Raw genomic sequence first — 20,154 nt, 5'->3', positions numbered from 1 at the left:
AAACTGTGAACTACTGCTCAAACAAGGACCTAGATGTCAGCCATTCTGTGTGGTCAGTGAGGTGGGTCCATGACCTGAGGGGTTAGTTTGTACCACCTTACGAAATACGAGGGGGTCACAGAACCTGAACCTGAAGAGAGGAGCCAAGAAGCTCTTAAAGAAGTAAAGTGAACTCTGCTCTAACACGAACGTAAATGGTAGATAAAAGCTCAGAAGCTCTATACCATGAAGGGCAGATGTAATGATTGTAGGTTGTAAAAAATTCTACTTTACATGTAATTAAATGCCTCTGTCTTAGGCTGGGTTCTCTACAGAAGCAAAACCAGTAAAGCAGATGAATAGAGAGAGCGAGATTTACATCAAGGAAATGGCTCATGTGGTTTTAGAGCCTGGAACGTCCCAAGTCTGTGGATCAAGATAGAGGCATCTCCTGACTCACATAGCCACAGGGGCTGGCAAACCCAAGATCAGCAGGTGGTTGGAAAGCAGGGCTCTTGCTCACAGGCTGTGAAGATCAATGAATCCCAAGTCCAGCAGGTAAGCTGCTAGTTCAAGTCCCAAGAACCGGAGGTCAGACAGACAGGAGCCAGCTACAGAGTTCAGAGCAAGCAAAAAGCCAGAAAGTCTACTTATATTCAGATGCAGGCCACACACCCAAGGAAACACCCTTTCAACTAATTGGCTACTCACAGCAGGTCCCCTCATGGGAGTACACACATGTAAACAAAACACTAAGAATCATGGCCAGCCAAGTTGACACACAATCTTAACCATCACACCTTCCTCAGCAGCCGTAACTCATGACTCAAAAAAGGGTCTTGCAACATTGATCAATATAACTTCCAAGATGAACTGATTACACCTAGGTAAGTAATAACTCATTATTTCTGACAAAGCTCTACCAGCCATGACTCGTTATCACTCTTTCTGGAATGCATAGGCAGTCAGTCCACATGATAAAAGATCACTCTTATTTTGTGTGTATAAAACCATATCACCTTTTGCCATGGATTGAATTATGTCCCCCAAAAATGTGTGTATCAATTTGACTGGGCCATGATTTCCAGTATTGTGTGGTTGTCTTCCATTTTGTGATTGTAATTTTATGTTAAAGAGGATTAGGGTGGAATTGTAACAGGCTTACCCAGGTCACATTCCTAATCCAAAGTAAAGGGAGTTTCCCTGGGCTGTGGCCTGCACCACCTTTTATCTCTCAAGAGATAAAACCGAAAAGGAAACAAGCAGAGAATTGGGGACCTCATACCACCAAGAAAGCAGCACTGAGAACAGAGCCCGTCCTCTGGACCTGGGTTCCCTGTGCCTGAGAAGCTCCTTGACCAGAGGAAGATTGATGACAAGGAATATTTCTCCAGAGCCAATAGAGAGAGAAAGCCATTCCCTGGAGTAGACACCCTAAATTTGGACTTGTAACCTACTAGACTGTGAGAGAATAAACTTCTCTTTCTTAAAGCCATCCACTTGTGGTATTTCCCTTGTAGCAGCACTAGATGACTAAGACAGCTGCATACCTTCTTTTTATCTCCAAAAAAAAAAAACAAGACAAACCCATTGCCATCGAATCAATGCTGATTCAGAGCAACCCTATAGGACAGAGTAGAACTGCCCCCATAGAGTTTTTACGTCTAGTGAAGAGGAAGTGTGCCCGAAGTTAATGCAAAAATAATGAAAAAGAGTAAAGGTGCAAGCTAAATGGAACAGGGGAGCATATATGGCTGTCAACATATTAACACAGAGAGTACTTAAAACACACATAGGATCCATGAGTATTCTCAAAAAACGAAACCTGAGTAATGTTATCATTGGAAGCTTTATTTGGTTTATAGATCCATGGATGGGCAGCATCTTTCTTGTAATAAGGAAATGTGCTCCCGAAAACAAGGACAGGTTAGAAATTTATATTGATACAGAAAATGGTGGGAGAGAAGGAAACAGAGCAAAACAAAGCATTTGTTTTCCTTTGCTTTAAAGTTTCAGTTGGTCATTAATTTTATTACACAATTAAGTCATATAAAAGACAAGGTATAAATAAAAAGAAAAGGCAGAGTATACAAACATAATTAAATTTTAAGCTTATCAATAAAAGAAAACAGAGGGTCTGTTGAATATCCACTTAGAACAGTTGAGCACATACATAAATTAAAACTACATGTCAACAAAAATATTTGATATAGCAAAAATATTGAAAGAGACAGAAATTCTTATGTGTGAGGCTGCTAGTACAAATTTGTCCAAGCCCAAGTTTCCATCAAGTTTTTAAAAAGGTTAAAGAATAATAATAACAGTATACTACCTATGACTTTATTGTTGCTGTGAACCATTAGAAACATTTGTAGTGCCTCACATACAAATTTCCATATACTGGGAGAAGTTCAGTGCCCTCGTCTCAGGTACAGTCTGGTATAGAGGCTTATATCCTTCAGAGCCCAGTCCGAAGACAGACACCACTCTCATTTGAACTGGGAAAAAGTATATTAAAGAATTATTAACTAGTTGTTGTTGTTGTTAGGTGCCATCGAGTCCCTTCCAACTCATAGTGACCCTGCATACAACAGAACAAAACACTGCCCAGTCCTGTGACATCCTCACAATCGTTGTTGTGCTTGAGCCCGTTGTTGCAGCCATTGTGTCAATCCATCTAGTTGAGGGTCTTCCTCTTTTCCACTGAGCCCCTACTTTACCAAGCATGATGTCCTTCTCCAGGGACTGGTCCCTCCTGATATTATGTCTGAAGTATGTAAGATTAGTAAAAGATGTTTAACCACTAAAAGAGGCAAAACGGAGCTCTAAAGGATACAGAAATAGCAGATATAGGGAGCAGCCACAATCTCTAGGGCTGAATCACAGCACACGCGGAAGGAAGAAATTTGGGAGAGGGCCCACCACAATACTCAGTGTCAAAGCTCATTGGAGAGGGTGGGACTGTGGCCCACTGGATGGTGAAGAAGTTCACTAACATGCTGCAGACCAGGGCTGAGAGGCAGAAAAACTCCAGCTGGAGGACTGGTGAGATTCCCTGAGAAGCCACCTTCTGGATGCTTAGACTCTCCCGCTGCAGTGCCAACCAAATTCACCAAGGGCTGAGCTCTACTGGGCCTTCTTCATGCCACCAGCAGTCTCATTGTAGGATCAAGAAGAAAAATATCAGATCCAGGAAGAAAAGCCGCTTCCTCTGCTCTCTTGCAGTGTATCTCCAGTACCATAACAAGGTCTAACATTGTGCCATTTGGCAAAGAAGAAATGTTTACAGGGTACAGCTCCAGCATCACAAAGCAGGGAAAAGATGGGTGGATTTGGAACTAAGGGGCAATAAATGAAAATGGACACAGTCTACCACTTCGGCTGCTCAGCTTCCATATACACTACTTTACACACATTTGAACTTTTGTGCGACAACAACAAAAAAATCTATATTTTCACCTATCAAGACAGAGCTATTTTCACAAGTAAATAAGTTCTCACTTCTCCCCCAAATGAGGAGATACACAGTCCTAGTCATTGTATCCATGACTGCTACATTCACTTCTCCTCAAATTCAGTCACAGTTCCACTGAACATTGTTACCTAAGACTATATGATAAAAATAACCTCCAACTACATACATATAAAATAATAAAGGAAAAAGGGAAGAAGAAAAAAAATGGTTTATATATTGCCTTAGTTATCTAGTGTTGCTATAATAGAAATACCACAATTGATGGGTTTAACAGGGAGAAGTTTATCCTTTCAAGTCTAGAAGACTAGAAGTCCAAATTCAGGGCACCAGCTGCAGGTGAAGGCTTTGTCTCTCTGTCTGCTCTGAAGGAAGGGCCTTATTACAAATCTTCCCCTGGACTAGGAGCTTCTCAGTACAGGGACCCCCGGTCCAAAGGACACACTATTCTCCCAACTTTGCTTTCTGGTGGTAGGAGGTCCCACTTTCTCTCTACTCACTTCTCTCTTTTATATCTCAGAAGAGATTGACTCAGGATAAAATCTAATCTTGTAGATTGAGTCCTGCCTCATTAACATAACTGCCTCTACTGCTGCTTCATTAACATTGTAGAGGTAGGATTTACCACAAGGAGGAAAATCACATCAGATGACAAAATGGTGGAAAATCACACAATACTGGGAATCCTGGCCTAGCCAGGTTGACACACATTTTCGGGGGACACAATTCAATCCATAACATATATACAAATAAAAAGGAGCCTTGGTGACACAGTGGATAAGAACTCTACAGCTAACCAAAAGGTCAGCGTTTCCAACCCACCAGCTACTATGCAAAAGAGAAAGATGTGACAGTTTGCTTCCTTAAAGATTCCAGCCTTGGAAACCCTGTGGGACAGGCCTACTCTATCCTATAGGGTCAGTAGGAGTGGGAATCAACTCTATGGCAAGGGGTTTCTATACAAATAAACATACATGAGAACCAAAGCAAAAAGAAACAAAGCTATGCTAGTCCTTGTTTCTGTAACCGGTAACAAAGCCAGAGTTGGTATCCACGACTTCTTTCTTCTACTCCTATTCCATGTTTCCCCCACTATCAGCCAGAACCACAGCTGGTCAAGGTTCTTTACCTGGTAGAATGACCACACCCTCACTCTTGGAGGGTCTCAGTACTCAAAAGTCCTGGCCCTTTTTGGTTGCTGTGGTTTTCCATTTACCTCTAGCATTGGGCTTGGAAGTACAAAGAAAAACACATCGATAACTGAAACAATGCTCACATCAAGGCCTTCTGCAGTTCACCCTGCTCCTGACAACTCTCTTGCACTTTCACATCTTAATTCTGGTAGCAGTTCTCTTCTTTATACCCAATATTGACCCAAGAGAAGTACTCAGTCTGTTCTCCCTAATTCCCTGAATTAATACAACAGGGTTTTTCAGAGGTAGCAGAAATTTACTCAGGCTTGGAAAAACTAGTATTTCAGCCATCCCAGAATAGGAAGTATATAAGGAGAAATATTAGACTTCTCTCATCTTAAAAGTCCAACAGCCACCCACTTTCATGGACATTTTGGAATGGCCAACTTTTCTGGTCAGATAGTCCAGACTCCAGAAATGTAGCAAAGAACCGACCCTCAAAATCTGGGCCTCTCAGCACAAAATCAAGTTGGATAAAGTAAGCTCTACTTCATTTTACAGAATGATTCAGCCTCTCCTGCATCATATCCAAACAGCGCAAAACATTCACAAAGTATTTTCATTACCAAAAGTAAAAAGACCTCTCATAGTAAAATTCTGCCCATCCCCAAACAACTCAAACAAAATTCAACTTTTTTCTTCTTGCTACAGGAGAGCACAAGACATGAACTGGCAATTCTCAGAACAACACACTCCTCAGGAGTCTGCAGCCAGGGCAAGAAGACAGGACTCTGGGGGCCACCCAGCACTCACTTCAGAGGTTTTACCTCAGGGAGTCTGCAGCTCCTGGAAGAGCTACAGTGATGGAACAGGGACAGTGCTGGGTCCTATGAGGGCACAGCATTGGGGTCGTTGGGTAGTAATGGAGATTCAGCCCCTGGGGAAGCACACTCAGCACCAGAGCCTGAGCTCAACCCCTTCCCAGGCGAGGTTGAAGACTCTTTGCAAGAAGAATTGTTAAGGGGCAGTGGAAGCTCCTTGAGCCCACATGATGAGGAGCAAATGGTCAGAGACATGTTTCCTGACACTAACATGAAGTATGGAAATAGAGTCCCAGTAAAGGAAATTGATGAGTGAGAGAAAATGTGGGATCCATCAGTCAGGTTACAGAAGGAGACATACCCATTATCATAGTCCAAAAAAACCGCCACTCTGTGGGGAAACTGCCAGACAGTTATATGAAGCCTAGTGGTAGTACATGCATAAAATTTATCTACCCACCATTCCATAACCCAGAACCCATTTTCTGGGGACTTTCTGATGCCATATGACCTATTCGCATCTTCCCTACAGACCCCCGAAGCCCATATGCCTCTCCCTTCATTCCCCACCTCCACGTCCCAGTAACATCGCCCAGATGTGATGCCTTCACGACCCAGCATGCTGCAGGTATTGTTGTTCCCATATACACATCCGTCCTTAAGGGTCAGACTCGTCTTTTCTTGAGAGATGACCAGGTTGGAACAGGCAGAGCGTGGATCCAGAGTGACAGACCCTGTAGACAGAGTTATAGAATCATGCAAGGCCTCCCCCTCCCCATAACAAGGGCACACAAACACCTTCCCTCAGAGCCACTTAGTGGAATGGGGAGAGGGCTGAGCACCGTGAACCAAGAGCTAGTGACTCAATCCCACAGCCTTCCAGGCAGTAGAAGGAACCAGAGAGTGATTTGGGGATTAAATCCATCTGAGTGCCCTTGAGGACCAGCCTGGAGTCCAAGGACTCAGGGATATCTATTTGGCATCCCACATCAACCACACCCTCCACCTACCCACCACCATTAATGGTGCCTATGTCTGTATCACCATAGAGAACTGAAGTGAGGTCAGAAGCCATGGGGCAGGCAAGAAGAGCTCCCAGAAAGAACATACAAGTTACTCACAGGCCTTGAACTGCTTCTTCTGCCAAGCTGCAAGAGAACCACATATTTCATATCAGGGAATTACAGACTGTACACATCAAGATCAGCACCGTTTTTTATAAAACATAGTGACATATAGTGAAAAATGTTTAGAAACATTAAGCTGATGTATCTATTTCTCTCTTTCACACGCATACACACACACACAGAGTCATCATGGTTCAGACTTCCCTGAAGGCTAAAACATGAAGATTAACACCCAGGGAGCAAAAGGCTGAAATCCAACATGAACAAGAAGTCGCTGCCCAACTTTGATGTTTAAATTATGCTTTTCCAGGTTCACAGCCAGACGACATCTAGAAAGCTAGGCTTTACTGAAAAGATTGGAAGAGATCAAAATTTCCAAGACCTCCATATACTTATCAAGAGCCGACTGGCCCGAACCTATAGTTTGCCTCTAAGCAATAAGAAAAAAAAAAAAAGCAATAGATAGAAAGAATTACATCTGGTTGAGCTGATTTTAGTATACGACCATATGCCATGAATATAAAACTTGGCATATAGCATCAGAGAAATCTCATCCACTTAGGAGGTAATAAAGAGATTTCTAGAAAGACAAAGAGAGAAGTTCAAAGAAGGAAACATGCACATGCAGTGAGAAGGTCAAATGCTAGGGGCTTTTCTTCCCAATTTATCCCAGAGGCAGGAGCAAATATTCCTATAGATTTTGGAGAACCAAATATATTGCATCTAGTCATCTGCTTCCCCCAAGAGCCCAAAAAGATTACAAACTTCCAGGAGAAACCCCACTGTAGCAAGCAGAGTAAAGGTCCCCCAAAATGTCCATCTATTCATCTGAAAACCTATGAATATGTTACATTACATGACATAAGGGACTTTGCAGATGTGGTTAAGATTAAGGACTATGAGGTAGGGAGATTATCCTGAATTACTTGGATAAGTCAATCTAATCACACGCATTCTTAAAAGTAGAGAGTGTTGACTTATACAGTCAGAAAAAGAGAAATGATATGGAAGCAGGGTTAAGAGATGCTATGTTGCTAGCTTTGAAATCGAAGGAGGAAGAACGTGAGCCAAAAACACAGGTGGCCTCTAGAAACTAGAAAAGGCAAGAGCCTACAGAAAGGAATGCACCCCTGCTGCCCCTTGATTTGGTCCACTGAGACCCACGTCAGACTTCTGAATTACAGAACTATAAGATAATAAATTTATGTTGCTTTTAGGCACCAAGTTTGTGGTAATTTGTTACAGCAGCAAATAGAAAACTTACATACGCACATCCAACTTGGAAGAAAGCACTAGCTGGGGAAGACATCTGGAGAGAGAACAAGGTTTCCCATGACCTGCACATGGAAAGCCATGGACCCAGAAAATCTTGCATGCTCTGTGCCATGGATTGAATTGTGTGCCCCAAAAATGTGTTTATCAATTTGGCTGGGCCATGATTCCCCCTCCTCCCCCGTATTGTGTGATTGTCCACCATTTTGTCTTCCCATTATTGTGTGATTGTCTACCATTTTGTCTTCTGGTGTGATTTTCCTACGTGTTGTAAATTCTGCCTCTATGATGTTAATGGGGGGGGGATGGGTGGCAGTTGTGGTGATGAGGCAGGGCTCAATCCACGAGACCCGATTGTGTCTTGAGCCAGTTTCTTTTGGGATATAAAAGAAAGAAGTGAGCAAAGAGACAGGGGGACATCATGCCACCAAGAAACCAGTGCTGGGAGCAGAGCACGTCCTTTGGACCCAGGGTTCCTGCATGAGGAAGCTCCTAGTCCATGGCTAGGTTTATGAGAATGACCTTCCTCCAGAGCCAACAGAGAGAAAAAGCCTTCCTCTGGAGCTGATGCCCTGAATTTGGACTTTTGGCCTACTCCGCTGTGAAGAAATAAATTTCTCTTTGTTAAACCCATCCACTTGTGGTGTTTCTGTTATAGCACCACTAGATAACTAAGACACTGTTTGATAAGGTGGAGGGACAGAAGGGTGCTCAGACAGCCAGTGGACCAGGGAAGGACTGGATCAGGAGGATGATATATCAGTTTTTCAACCTGAGAGAAGTGAGTGGGACCATGAACTCTACTGCCCGGAGCGGGGGTTGACCAAAAATACCCCCTAAAGTAAAAATGGGACCTGGCCCTTCTCACCAACACAGGAGTCTTAAGGACGAGATCAGACCAGCCTCCCCAGTTGAAAGACCTAAAATAATGAAGGGGAGAGCACAGGGATTTCTCTTCCCCACTTCTCCAAGGCCCCATAATCTCCTCCAACCCCCTATTTCTCCTTGGAAAGAAGAAACACAGATTGTTGAGTAAAGCAAAGCCTACAAACATCTCAAGACTCTGAGACGTCTTCAATAGGATAGCTTTTGCCTCCAGTGGGGTGGGAGAGAGGGGACTCAGACACAAGATGAGTTGATTTGTAGAAATCACTAAACTATACTTTTCTTCCATAAATGGGAGTAAAATTGTGAACACTTACATATATTCATTTAGAGAAATTGGCATTCCCTCTTTGTTGATCTGCTTTCTGGAAACAAGATCACATACAAAGGTTGGGCTCACCCACGTGACCCCTTTGAGAAAAGTGAGCTTATGTTGTACTTGTTTGTCACCAAGATATTAGTTTACATCCAACTCTAATTTTCCATTCCATAACTGCCGAAGACTACCAAGGAAGAAAGAAAAGAAGAAAAGGAAGAGGAAGAGGAAGGCAGAGAAAGAAGAGGAGGACGAGGAGGAACTGACATTTAATTTTAAGACCCAATAATGTGTCAAGTACTGTGCTTTGCACTTTATAGCACCCTTCATGTGATTTACACAGCAAAACTTCCCATTACAATTTTACAAACAAGATGAGGTCAGACTTTTGTTCAGCTCACACTAATAACCTAACAATACAAAAATGTGGATTCTAATGTAATGGTGATGCTTGTCCTTACAAAAGTGTATATAAGGTATAAAAAAAAATAAGTAAGACATAAATTCAGCAGAGAAGGAGCTAATGGTAAAAGAAGACTATCTGATTGTTATGGATTGAACTGTGTCCCCCAAAAATATGTGCTGTAAACTCTAACCCCTGTACCTGTGGTTATAATCTCATTTGGGAAGGGGTTTTCTTTATGTCATGAGGCCATATCAGTGTAGGGTGTGTGTTAAACCAGTCAACTTTGAGATATAAAAAGAGCAGGTTATGGCAGAGGAGCAAGCAGAGATGGGGAAGAGAGATACCAAGCCACATGGAGATCTTCAAGGAACCAGGAACAGAAGCTGAAGAGACAAGGACCTTCCCCCAGAGCCGAAAGAGAGACAATGCCTTCCCATAGAGCAGGCACCCTGAACTCCGACTTCTAGCTTCCTAAAACTGTAAGAAAATAAATTTCTGTTTGCTAAAGCTGCCCACTTGTGATACTTCTGTTATAACAGCACCAGATAACTAGACATGGATCCTCATGGTTTACAAATAAATTCCTGGGAAAGTCAGTAAGACTCTCTAAGGGGGTTCCTCAGGCATCTGGTCCACACACCTCCTTGCCTCCTTGCTTACCCCCTCTGTCACTCATGCCCCAGATCCCTGACAATGAACAGAAACATCCTGAAGCAGAGGAAGGGCACGTTACTCAGGCCCAGAGGGCACACATCCTGAACTTGCACCGGTGTTAATGGGTCCTCTGTGGAGCCCTTCACTGCATCCTTTCCCTGTATCATACACCTAAGGAGCCCTGGTGGCAAAAACAGTTCAGCATTCTGCTGCTAACCAAAAGGCTAGAAAAGGTTGGCGGCTCAAACCCACCCAACAGCTCTGTGAGAGAAAGACCTAGCAGCTTTCTCTCATAAAAATGATAGCCTAGAAAACCCTATGAGGCAGTTCTACTCTGTCACATGGGGGCACTGTGAGTTGGAATTGACTGGACAGAATCCAACAATCACAACACCATACTCCTGCCTCCCACTGCTATTGGGACTTGCTATAGTCTCATTATTGCAGGCAAACTCAGTTAGAAGTTTACTTCCAAAATGTCTTAAAATTAAATGTAATCCATTTGGAAATCTCTCAAAAATTTGATTACATTTCTTGCACACAGATGACCTGCAAGCCTTCTGTGCTCTCCCCAAATTGACCCACCAAGGTTGTGACCTTCAGAGTGTATTCCCCACTCTGTTCTACCCAAAATCAGTACTGGGCATTTCTTCTCCTTTACTTCTCATCTCCTCTCTTCTTCCCCACCTACTTTTTCTTCCATGATTTGCTCCCCAACCTTTCCCTTGTAAACAATTTTAAATTCTCCAGGTTCCTCAGTTTCAAATCTGCATGCATTGCCCCTAATAAACCCAACCCAGGGCCCTGAGCCTGTCAAATACAAAATTCCTCTAAAAGGGGGGATAATGATTATGACCAAATATTAGTTACATTTTTGTTCTGTTTACCCAGAATTCTGCATATATTTTCTGATGGTTCTTGAACCCTACCCCAGGAATACAACTATGCATAGCCTTGGCTCTGGACTCTAGATTCAGGACCCCTGCTCTAAAGCAACATGCTGGGAATCCAGAGCCAAGGACTCCCCAAAGAGCCTGATTCCTAGGCAAGCCAGTGTGGCTTCTGAAATCTCCCTGAAAATCCTAATCTACACAGTCATTAGCCTGCTCCTGTATCTCCTGGCAACTGAGTTCTCCATTGTTCCTGACAATACCAGCAAGAAGTATCAGTAGAATGTCATGTTTTCAGAGGGTGTTGCTAGCCCTAAGAATGGCCTTCAGGAAGGGCCCAGACAGGAGGCAGATCTGTGGACCAGAGGAGAAGCCCCTACACTTAAGATGGAGGCTACAAAAGTGACAAGGACAACAGGGTCACTCATCCCATCCTGGCGTAAGGTCCACTGACAGAAAAGTATGCACGGACAAGGCTGAAGGCTGGGGCCTGGGTGATGTAATGCCACAGGAAACATCAGTCACTTACCCACATTCAGCTGGGACTTCCTCCAGGCTGAAAGGAAACACACACTGGTGAGACCTTAGCCAGACCAAGCCTGTTCACCCTGAATTGAGTGGCCATCCCTGCTCCTCAGTCCTAAAGGGCTGACTATTCAGAGGGAGACAGAGGCCGGAGGGAGATGAGCTCCTGCAAAGTACAGAGCTGGCCAGGGGTAGTGGGAATTTGCCATGACCACAGGGAAGGAAGCCTGGACTACAAATTCCACACTGTCCCGCTGTTGCTGCTGTGTCACCCTGCACACTTTTCCTGTGAACATCACTGAGCTGTTATGTGTCTCAACAGCCTCCAGAAGGCCTATTCTACCTACATTCAATGCTGTCACAAAGGACCAAAAACTATAAGTGTGAAAATACGTTAGGGATAAAAGTATAAATTATTCCATAATTGTAAAAAAGCATTATTATAACCAGCCTTTTTTTGGCAAATTTATACCTGAGAGATAAAAAAGAGGAGGAATGAGTAAGAAGCAGGGCTATGACACTAACTTCAGGGTAAAAGTGGCCATCCAGTCTCAAATAAACTATTTCTAGACATAATAACACCACTATTCTAGGGAGCCCTTCGTTCATTTCATCTCATCTCCCACGCACTCAGCCCAGTCTTCTCCCCATCACATTTTTTCTCAATTCTAATACAAATATACATAACAAAACATTTGCCCATTAAGCCATTTTTACATGTTAATTCAGGGACATTGATCGCGTTCTTCTTGTAGTGAAACCCTTATCACTATCCTTTTCCGAATTATTCTACCACCATGAACATAAACTCAGTGCCCTCTGAACAGTAACTCGCCTTCTTCCCCTCCCTCCCAGCCCTAGTAACCACTAATAATCTTTAGTTTCCATATATTTGACTATTTCATATAAGTGAGATCATACAGTATTTGTCTTTTTGTGACTGGCTTATTTCATCAGCATGTTTCCGAGGTCCACCCATGTCGTGGCATGCATTAAGACTTCATTTCTCTTCATGATTCAGTAATATTCCATTGCAAGTATATACCACATTTTCTTTCTCCATCCATCTGTTGATGGACATTTCCATTCTTTTCACATTTTGGCTATTGCGAATAGTGCTACAATGAACATTGGTGTACAGGTTTCTATTTGTGTTCCTGCTTTCAAATCTTTTGAGTATATACCTAGGATTGAGATTGCTGGGTCATACGGTAGTTCTGTTTTTAGTTTTGTGAGGAGCCACCACACTGTTTTCCAAAGTGGCTGCACCGTTTTGCATTCCCACCACCAATGCATGAGGGTCCCCATCACTTTTTGATCAGCACCTACAGGAGCTGAAGAACCTGGCACTCCCAAGAAGGAAGTGTGTGGGGGCCTAAACTGAATGACCCCACTTATTTATATAGCTCCTGTTATGAAATCCCTGAGCATCTGCCTTTTGGTTTCCAGGTGGAGACTGAGAGCCGGGTCCATTGAAAGGCTAGGAAACCTACAATATAGTGCACAGGTCAGGGCTTGAGGGAGCAGACCCAGGATGCATAACAGATTCCAGGGGTCACCACCCCCTCCTCCAAGGTTCCCAGCACTGGATGAGAAGCAGAGGCCCAAGTTCAGGAGAACGGCAGGGGCAGGATTCCTCCCACCACCAGCTTCCACCACTGCCCCCAGGGATCATGGTCCTCATGCCTATGCCAGAGATACACACGGACAGGGGACATCTGGGCACAGGTGGAACGGGAGACCCAGGGATATTTGGAAAGTCACTCACCAGCCTTGTAAACCTTCTCCCTCTGGTCTGAAAGGCAACATACAGGAAATGAGGTGACCTAAGGACCACATGTCTTCCCCAAACAGGACACTGAGAGTTCAGGAGGGAGAGAAGAACTTACCCAGCTCTGCCTGGAGTTCATCTGAAAGAGAGAAAATAAGTATGCACTCCAATATGTAAGGAAAGCAAAGACTGTGTACCTGGAGAACCCACAAAAAAGACCCCCTCCATATGCTTGAAAAAGTTCTCCCTCCACACCCGTCCAAGCACCGATGGCCCCAGCTGCCCTCTCTGGCTCTCCTGAGCCTCCTGCTCTGGTCAGGGGCCCTGGGTCTTCCGAGAGGCTGCAGCCACGGGCTCTACTCCTGCTGTCAGCATTCCCTCTCAGCTCCAGCTCTGCCCTCACCCAAACCAGCTCCTCCCCGTCTTACCTCTGGCCTTCAGTGCCTCCACCTTTGTTGAATATTCTTTCTTGAGAAAATAGCCAGTCCCAAAGATGAGGAGAAACTGGACCATCAGGCTCAAGGCAAAAGCTGGCTTCCAGGGAGAGGCCTGGGAGAAGAAGGGCTCTGCAGCCCAGACAGAATCGCGTCAGGGCGCACCCAGGCCAGCCCAACCCCACGCACCCAGGAACCGCATCCCCTCCTTCCTCCCCTGCTGGGAGCAGAAACAGCTCTGACCTGGGATGAAAATGGCCTTCACCTTCCCTGGCCCAGGATAGGGTTGAGGATGGAGCAGGTCACATTCCGCACAGAGCTGTCTCTCACCACCAGCGAGGCCTCCAGGCGGAACAGTCCGTCAGCGTCTTGGGCATGATGGGCCTCAGAGGAAGTCAGCAATTTCTCTCCGCTACGGTCTCTCCACTGAACCTGGGGCTTCGGAAACCACCTGGAAGTCCTGCAGGCCACACGAACCCCATCTTCCTCCTGCCCTTCCATGAGCACTTGAGGGCCAGAGCCTACACCTGTGGGGAGGAAGCTGTGGAGCCCAGGAAGCCGCCTTGTCCCAGGTGGAGGCCGGGGACACCCGCATTGTGACATGTTGCACATCTCCAGACAAAGGCATCCATCCTGCATTCTGGGGGCTCTATGGAAACCCTGCCCCCTGGTGGTGGAAGGGCCATAGCCCCACCACGGGGACCCAAGAAAGGAGATATTAGGAGAGCTTTTACAAGAGAACTTCAGGCAGGGACTGTTCTTTCCAACCACGCAGGTGGAAAGACCGAGGCGCAGAGAAAAGAGAAAAATGACTTTCAAACCTTTTCCCAGAAATCAGCCCAGGAAACATAAATAAAGGGACAAAAATCCAGACCGAGCATAGAGCAACAAGGTGGGTCTTTACCAAAATTATTCGAGGGCCATAAGTTAAACTAGGCCACAGAGTTTTGTCAAAACAAAGTCTTGAGTGGACTTCCCCTATGTAGTAGAAAATATTAGTAATTAAGTAATTTATGGATTTTGTTTTGTTTTTGTTTTAATTATCCACTAACTCTTCTGCATATAAACTGACCTTATGCTCACCCTCCTGTCACAAAGCGAGAGGAAATCTCCCCACCAAAGACTAACTGTTCCCCTGAGCTCTGGACCCCACAGGTCACCATGTCTTTTAAGGCTGGTACCATCAATTATTGTCTCTCTGCCTCTGTCCTTCCTTATTGTTAATCTCTTCCTCTCTACTTATCCTTTTGCCTAAATATAGAAACATGTTCAAATTTCTGCAGACTCCCTCTTCTTCCCTACTCAGAAGAGTAAGCATTATAATCCATGAACATCTCCATGTTCTCACCTCTCACTGACATCTCAAACCCCAACAGTCTGGCTTCTCCTACTATTTCATTGAGTCTATTCTTGGTGAATTAACAAATGTCTCCTACTTGGCAGCTTTAGTGGTCACCCTGCAGTCATTCTTCCTCAGTCTTCCTTCAGGATGTGACACTGTGGACTCAAGCTTGAAACTGGCTCCATCTTGTCTTGGTCACCCTTCCCTTACACTTGGCTTCCCACCTCTCACACCACTGTGCTAAACCGCCTTCCTGGATTTCTCTTCCTCCTCCTGCTCCATAAAATCAGGAGCAGTCCAATAGTTTGATCCCTGAATCCCACTCTTCTCACTTTATACACTCTTCCTCATTTCTTTTTGTGCACACTGCTTTTCTTCGTAAATCACTCCCCAAATTTATCCATTAACCAACCCTGTCTCCCAGACTCCCCTCCCTTATAACCACATCCTCATAAGTTATCTCCGCTAGGATTCCTCACATATATTTTGAACTCAAAATTCCAGAACAGAATTCATAGTTTTTTCCCATGTGTAGCAGATCGATTACAAACATAACCCAGGGTCTTCCCCTTCCTTTATATCCACCTTGCCTTCTTTTCATCATCATTTTGTGCTGCCCTCACGCTCTGACTCTAGGATAGGTGAGGTAACTTGATTTGCTTCAGGACACTAGCAGTGTGACACAAGGAATTGTCTTGTGTTCTGGAGGTTCTATGGGAAAGCTGCCTCTAGTGGTGGCAAGGCAGTCTCCACCACAGGGAACCAAGGAAGGTGCTTATGGATTCTTAAGGGGAGCTCTGAGCCTGGGGACTGTTTTTTTCCAACCATGCAGATGGAAAGACTGAGGCACAGAGAAAAGAAAAAAAGGATAAGAAATTTCAAACCTCTTTTCTTGAGATGCAGCCAAGGAAACATAAATCAAAGCACAAAACTCCAGGCCAGGCCACGAGAAATAAGATGATGTCATTACAAAAACTCATCAAGGGCATAAGTTAAACAGACCATAAATTTTGTTGAAACTAAGATTTTGTTGGGCTTACTCTAGGAAGTAGGAAATATTTGAAATTAAGAGATTTATGGGGTTTGGTTTTTTTGTTTTGCTTTCGTTATCCACAAACTCTTATTTATCCAAACTGATCTTACTCTCATCTTCCTGTCACAGAGTGAGAGAAAATCTCCCTCACTCAAGAATAATTGGAACTCACAGCTCACCATCTCGTCTAAGTAAGGCCTGGTTCCATCAATTATCATCTCACTTCCCTCTCTTCTTCTCTCTTCTCCCTTGCTTCTACCTCCTTGTTTTAATTTCTTCCTCTCCATCTACTTCTTTGCCTGAGCACATACATATTCAAATCTTTAGTCTCCTTCTCCCCTTCTTAGAGGAGTAATTGTATAATCCATGAATACCTCTATGTTCTCATCTCTCACATACCTCTCAACCCCCAACAGTCTGACTTTGCCTGCTATTCCATTGAGTCTATTCTTGGAGAGTTAGCAAAAATCTCCTATTTGGCAGACCAGCAGTCACCCTGCAGCCTTTCTTCCTCAGTCTCCCTTCAGCATAATCCTTGAATCTCCGCTCTTCTCAAGTCACACAGCCTCCCTAGCTTCTTTTTGTTCCCACTGCTTCTCTTTATAAATCACTTCCAAAATTTTATCAATTAAACAACTTCGTCTCCCAATTCCCCTCCTTTATATCCACATCCCCATGGGTTGCCTTTACGAGGATCCCTCATAAAAGACACTTCAAACTCAAAATTCTACAACAGAATTCATAATTTTGTCCTATCTGTGGTTGATTAATTACAAACATAGCCCTGGGTCTCCACCTTTCTTTATATCCACCTTACACTTTGCCAAACCAAAAAACCTAAACCCATTGCTGCCACTTCAATTCTGGCTCATAATGACCCTACAGGACACAGTAGAACTGCTCCATAGGGTTCCCAAGGAGCGGCTGATGGATTCGAACTGCCAACATTTTGGTAAGCAGCCATAGCCCTTAACCACTGCTCCACCCCTTGCCACATCACGTTATAGTGCCCTCTTACTCCTATGCTTGGATAGATCATGTGACTTGATTTCACCAGTGAGAAATTAGCTATTGTGACACAAGCAAAGTTTTGAAAAGTGCTTGCGCCATTGCGCCTTCTGCTATTTCCAGGGGCGGTACATGCTCAGGCTAGCCTGCTGGAGGATGAGACTCACGGAACATTACCTCGTCACCTCAGCCTTTATAGCTGAAGCCATCCTAGCTCAGCCAGTTGACTCCCATCCATGTGAAAAACCCAGACAAGTTCCACATGGTGACCTCTTCAGCTGACCAAAAATGTAGGAATGAGCTCAGTCGAAAATAGCCAAGCCCAGCCCAGATTAGCTGAACTCTATAAATGCGCAACTTAAATAAATGTTCATTGTTATATAGTACTGAGATTTCATGACTGTTACATAGCATTATAACAGTGATAGGTAATTGATACATAATTATCAGTATTCCTACCACTAAACAGCCAAGGCAAAACCCTGGGAGTCTCTGTACTCCCCTCTTCCCCACCCCCAAACCCTAGTATCCCCAAATCTATTCATTCAGTTGAGTCTATTTTATTAATCTCTCTGATGTCTGACCCCTCCTCTCTCACCACACAGCAACTACCTGAGGTCAGGCAGTCATCCTCTCTACCTCATAACTACACTCCAGGCCTCCAGCCTTTCTCCCTCCCATCCGTCCTCCTCACAGCTGCCAGAGTGAGCATTCCCAGCACTGCTCTGCTTAAAATTACCTCTGCTCTGTATCCAAACTCCTTAACATAGGACACAAAGCCTTCTCTAATCTGGCACCTGCCTTCTCCTCAACCCCTTCTCTCAAATTCTCCACAACCTCCATCACCTGTGCCCCTCAGCACCCATAGACTGTACTCCCAAAGGGCTATTTGGTTAATTGCTATTAACCACACCTTGCTCTGTGGGCCCCCTACCTTTTCAGCTTCAGTCACTCAAACTTGAGAGCTCTTTGCAACACTGCCTGATGAACTCCAGTGCCACCTTAAGTATCTCCTCCCTGGGTAACTTTTCCTGATCACCCCTGGCAACATTAACCAGTCCCTTCTCTGTGCAACCTATACCAGGAACATCTTTTTGTCCAGTATGGACTCTTCTTACCATCCTGTCCCCCATGCACTCCCACCAGCCATAAGGCCTCCTTGTGTGCCCAGAATATAACAGCCATACTTCTACCTCAGGGAGTTTGCATTAGCTCTTTCTTCTGCTTGGAATTCTCATCCTCCAGATATGCACTTAGCTAAATCCCTACTTTCTTCAAGCCTTTGCTCAGACAGCACATTCTCACCAGCTCAGTCCCCGTTCCAGTCGCCATGCCCACATCCTGATCCCCTTCCCCTCTTCTACTTTGCCTTTTATCCTCTGAGCTTATCACCTTCTAACATCATCGATAACCTACATATTTATTGTGATTTTTCTATCTCTGCATTTAGAATGTGAATTCCACAGGGCAGGGATCTCTATTTGGCTCACAGATGTATCCTTGGTGCCTAGAACAGGGCCTGCACATAGTTGGGGCTCTACATTCTTTATATTGAATAAATGAACCTCCTTTTCTGCATCTATAAAATGAGAGGCTGAATAAAATCGTCCCTGAGGCTGCTCCCAACTCCAACACTCCAGGTCTTTAGAATATATACACCAAGTCACCAACCTGCCACCTTCACCTCCAAAGTAGCCTCTTCATAGGAGTCTCCCTTTCTGAAGAAGCAGGTGTACAGCCCATCATCAGAAGCCTGGACCTTGTCAATGCGCACAGCAGCCTGCCCCTGGGTGAGGAAGTCCCTCACCAGTGAGGCCCACCCCAAGTACTGCGGCATCTGCCCCTCCTTCTGCTCCTGCTGGTTCTGATAGATGAACACTGCTTCTGAGAGCTTGGAACGGAACCACCGCAGCTCTGTGTTCTCTGCACTCATGGCTGGGGACAGGGAGCAAGGCAGTGTGGTGTGTCCACCCAGGACTGCCACAATGGGGTCCGTGGGCCCAATCACCAGGAACTCGTCTGTGGACAAGACATGAGAGTGAGAAACCTGAAGAGATGAAGGCTGGGTGGGGGGAAGGGGGTAGTAAACACCATCAGGTGAAAATTAGAGATGACTCCTCAGTCTCATAAAGGAATCAACTGTGAGAACTCTGAAGGGGGTGAGATGTTCTGACCACAACCTCATGGCCCAGAAACGATGTCAAGGGCCTCCCTTATGAGCCTGGTCTCCTGGTCCCAGACCCTTCCTCAAAACAGTCTTTCAAGCCTGGTGTGCATCAAAATTACCCGGGGGGTTGTAAAACACAGATCTCTGGACCCCATTCCCAAATTTTCTCATTCAGTAGGTCTAGGGGAGGTCCCCTTCACCTGCCTGTCAGATTGTCGTGCTCTGGGGGCTTTCATGTCGCTGTGATGCTGGAAGCTATGCCACCACTATTCAAATACCAGCAGGGTCACCCATGGCAGACGAGTTTCAGCTGAGCTTCCAGACTAAGACAGACTAGGAAGAAGGACCCAGCAGTCTACTTCTAAAAAGATTCAGCCAGTGAAAACCTTATGAATAGCAGTGGAAAATGGTTTGATACAGCGCCAGAAGATGAGCCCCTCAGATTGGAAGGCACTCAAAAGACAACCGGGAAAAAGCTGCCTCCTCAAAGTAGAATCAACAGTAATAACGTGGATGGAATCAAGCTTTCGGGACCTTCATTTGCGGATGTGGCAGGACTCAAAATGAGAAGAAAGAACTGCAAACATCCATTAATAATCAGAACCTGGAATGTACAAAGTATCAATCTAGGAAAATTGGAAGTTGTCAAAAATGAAATGGAACACATTAACATTGATATCCTATGCATTAGTGAGCTGAAATGGACTAGTATTGGCCATTTTGAATCAATTGGTCTGCTATGCCAGGAACGACAACTGTAAGTGGAATGGTGATGCATTCATCGTCAAAAACAACATTTCAAGATCTATCCTGAAGTACAATGCTGTCAGTAAAAGGATAATATCCATTATGCCTACAAGGAAGACCAGTTAATATGACTATTATTCAAATTTACACAGCAAACACTAAGGCCAAAGAT

General features: G+C 44.6%; 1 protein-coding gene and 1 pseudogene across 1 annotated transcript in view; both read right to left on the bottom strand.

The window, feature by feature from the left end:
* Positions 1-20,154, bottom strand: part of LOC126078794 (butyrophilin subfamily 1 member A1-like) — a 163,077-nt gene that overhangs the window by 31,336 nt on the left and 111,587 nt on the right. The window lies entirely within an intron of this gene.
* The window catches only part of LOC126078806 (butyrophilin-like protein 1), a 47,591-nt pseudogene continuing 38,900 nt past the window's right edge, over positions 11,464-20,154 (bottom strand).

Source organism: Elephas maximus, chromosome 1 (assembly GCF_024166365.1).
Source record: "Elephas maximus indicus isolate mEleMax1 chromosome 1, mEleMax1 primary haplotype, whole genome shotgun sequence".
NCBI classification, from domain to species: domain Eukaryota; kingdom Metazoa; phylum Chordata; class Mammalia; order Proboscidea; family Elephantidae; genus Elephas; species Elephas maximus.
This window is presented reverse-complemented; position numbering and strand designations above follow the sequence as displayed.